Genomic DNA, 3,133 nt, shown 5'->3' on the forward strand with positions numbered 1-3,133 from the left:
ACAAGTCTGTATTCTCTGTCTGTGAGCCTATTTCTGTCCTGTATTTACGCTTTGTTTTTGCTTGTTTGTTTGTTTTTGTTTTTGTTTTTTAGATTCCACATATGAGCGATCTCATATGGTATTTTTCTTTCTCTTTCTAGCTTACTTCACTTAGAATGACATTCTCCAGGAGCATCCATGTTGCTGCAAATGGCATTATGTTGTCAGTTTTTATGGCTGAGTATTATTCCATTGTATAAATATACCACCTCTTCTTTATCCAGTCACCTGTTGATGGACATTTAGGCTGTTTTCGTGTTTTGGCTATTGTAAATAGTGCTGCTATGAACATTGGGGTGCAGGTGTCATCCTGAAGTAGGGTTCCTTCTGGATACAAGCCCAGGAGTGGGATTCCTGGGTCATATGGTAAGTCTATTCCTAGTCTTTTGAGGAATCTCCACACTGTTTTCCATAGTGGCTGCACCAAACTGCATTCCCACCAGCAGTGTAGGAGGGTTCCCCTTTCTCCACAGCCTCTCCAGCATTTGTCATTTGTGGATTTTTGAATGACGGCCATTCTGACTGGTGTGAGGTGATACCTCACTGTAGTTTTGATTTGCATTTCTCTGATAATTAGTGATATTGAGCATTTTTTCATGTGCTTTTTGATCATTTGTATGTCTTCCTTGGAGAGTTGCTTGTTTAGGTCTTCTGCCCATTTTTGGATTGGGTTGTTTATTTTTTTCTTATTGAGTCGTATGAGCTGCTTATATATTCTGGAGATCAAGCCTTTGTCGGTTTCATTTGCAAAAATTTTCTCCCATTCCGTAGGTTGTCTTCTTGTTTTACTTCTGGTTTCCTTTGCTGTGCAGAAGCTTGTAAGTTTCATTAGGTCCCATTTGTTTATTCTTGCTTTTATTTCTTCTAGGGGAAAATTTTTGAAATGTATGTCAGATAATGTTTTGCCTATGTTTTCCTCTAGGAGGTTTATTGTATCTTGTCTTATGTTTAAGTCTTTGATCCATTTTGAGTTGATTTTTGTATATGGTGTAAGGCAGTGTTCTAGCTTCATTGTTTTACTTGCTGCTGTCCCGTTTTCCCAACACCATTTGCCGAAGAGACTGTCTTTATTCCATTGTATATTCTTGCCTCCTTTGTCGAAGATTAGTTGACCAAAAGCTTGTGGGTTCATTTCTGGGCTCTCTATTCTGTTCCATTGGTCTATATGTCTGTTTTTGTACCAATACCATGCTGTCTTGATGACTGTAGCTCTATAGTATTGTCTGAAGTCTGGGAGAGTTATTCCTCCAGCCTCTGTCTTTCTCTTCAGTAATGCTTTGGCAATTCTAGGTCTTTGATGGTTCCATATAAATTTTGTTATGATTTGTTCTAGTTCTGTGAAATATGTCCTGGGTAATTGGATAGGGATTGCATTAAATCTGTAGATTGCCTTGGGCAGTGTGACCATTTTAACAATATCGATTCTTCCAATCCAAGAGCATGGAATATCTTTCCATTTTTTAAAGTCTTCTTTAATTTCCTTCATCAATGGTTTATAGTTTTCTGTGTATAATTCTTTCACCTCCTTGGTTAGATTTATTCCCAGATATTTTATTACTTTGGGTGCTATTTTAAAGGGGATTGTTTCTTTACTTTCTTTTTCTGTTGATTCATCGTTAGTGTAAAGAAATGCAACTGATTTTTGAACGTTAATTTTGTAACCTGCTACCTTGCTGAATTCTTCAATCAGCTCTAGTAGCTTTTGTGTGGACCTTTTAGGGTTTTCTATATATAGTAACATGTCATCAGCCTATAATGACACTTTTACCTCTTCTTTTCCAATTTGGATCCCTTTTATTTCTTTCTCTTGCCTGACTGCTGTGGCTAGGACTTCCAGGACTATGTTGAATAGGAGTGGTGATAGTGGGTATCCTTGTCTTGTCCCAGATTTTAGTGGGAAGCTTTTGAGTTTTTCACCGTTGAGTACTATGCTGGCTGTAGGTTTGTCATATATAGCTTTTATTATGTTGAGATATGTTCCCTCTATACCCACTTTGGCGAGAGTTTTTATCATAAATGGGTGTTGAATTTTATCAAATGCTTTTTCTGCATCGATTGAGATGATCATGTGGTTTTTGTCCTTTCTCTTGTTGATGTGATGTATTATATCGATTGATTTGCGTATGTTGAACCAGCCTTGTGTCCCTGGGATGAACCCCACTTGGTCATGATGTATAATCTTTTTTATGTGTTGTTGGATTCTATTTGGTAAAATTTTGGTGAGATTCTCATTTTAGCCTATGTTTTCTCACTTCTTTAATGAAGAACATGAGATAGGATTCTCACTCAATATTCAATTGGATACAGTGCACAGACCATTTATTTGGTTCTCAAGGAATATTCATGCTTTAGTTCCAACTGGAGGGTCAGCAAATAAGGCATGCCTCTTCATAATCTCAAAACAAGATTTTCCCAGAACTTGATATTCAGTTCTACTTGTTGATTCGATCCTAATTGGTGATTATTTCATATTTTTTCTCTTTATCTGAATCTCTAACTCCCCCTCCGTCATCTTCAGATCCTACTATGAAGCCACCAGAAAAGAACCTTTACGGGCTCCCTCTGTCTCATCGGCATACCTTTTTACATTTGTGCCTATATACTCCATTTTCCCTTCTTTTAGCATAGGTAAACTGTAAATGTTTCTAGATAAGTTCAACTCCTCCATTTGTAAACTGAATCCCATTCCCTTTTCCCTATTTAAAGACATGAATCCAGCACTTCTCACCTTTACCATCAGTGTTTTCTAATGGGTTACCCTCATCAGCATACAAACATGCTACATAACTGCTATAGAGTTGGCTACACATTGAGCATATACCTCGTGTCCAGTCCAGTGATAGAAGCTGTAAGAATATCTTTACCCAAGGAAAAGATGTGCCTCTTCCCTTGGAAGATCTTATTTACTGCTTGGCAAATCATTACTGACACTTCTTTTATTTTTGCATAGTGCTCTCCTCTTTCTGGTGGGGTAAGCAGGACAAGTATTATCACCATCCTCATAATCATCTTTTCATCCTCTTTTATCATCATCTTTATCATTGATCATTATCATAGAAGCAGCTAACGTTCCTTCTTTTTTATTGAAGTATAG

The sequence above is a fragment of the Camelus ferus genome, chromosome X, assembly GCF_009834535.1.
Source record: "Camelus ferus isolate YT-003-E chromosome X, BCGSAC_Cfer_1.0, whole genome shotgun sequence".
In the NCBI taxonomy this organism is placed as follows: domain Eukaryota; kingdom Metazoa; phylum Chordata; class Mammalia; order Artiodactyla; family Camelidae; genus Camelus; species Camelus ferus.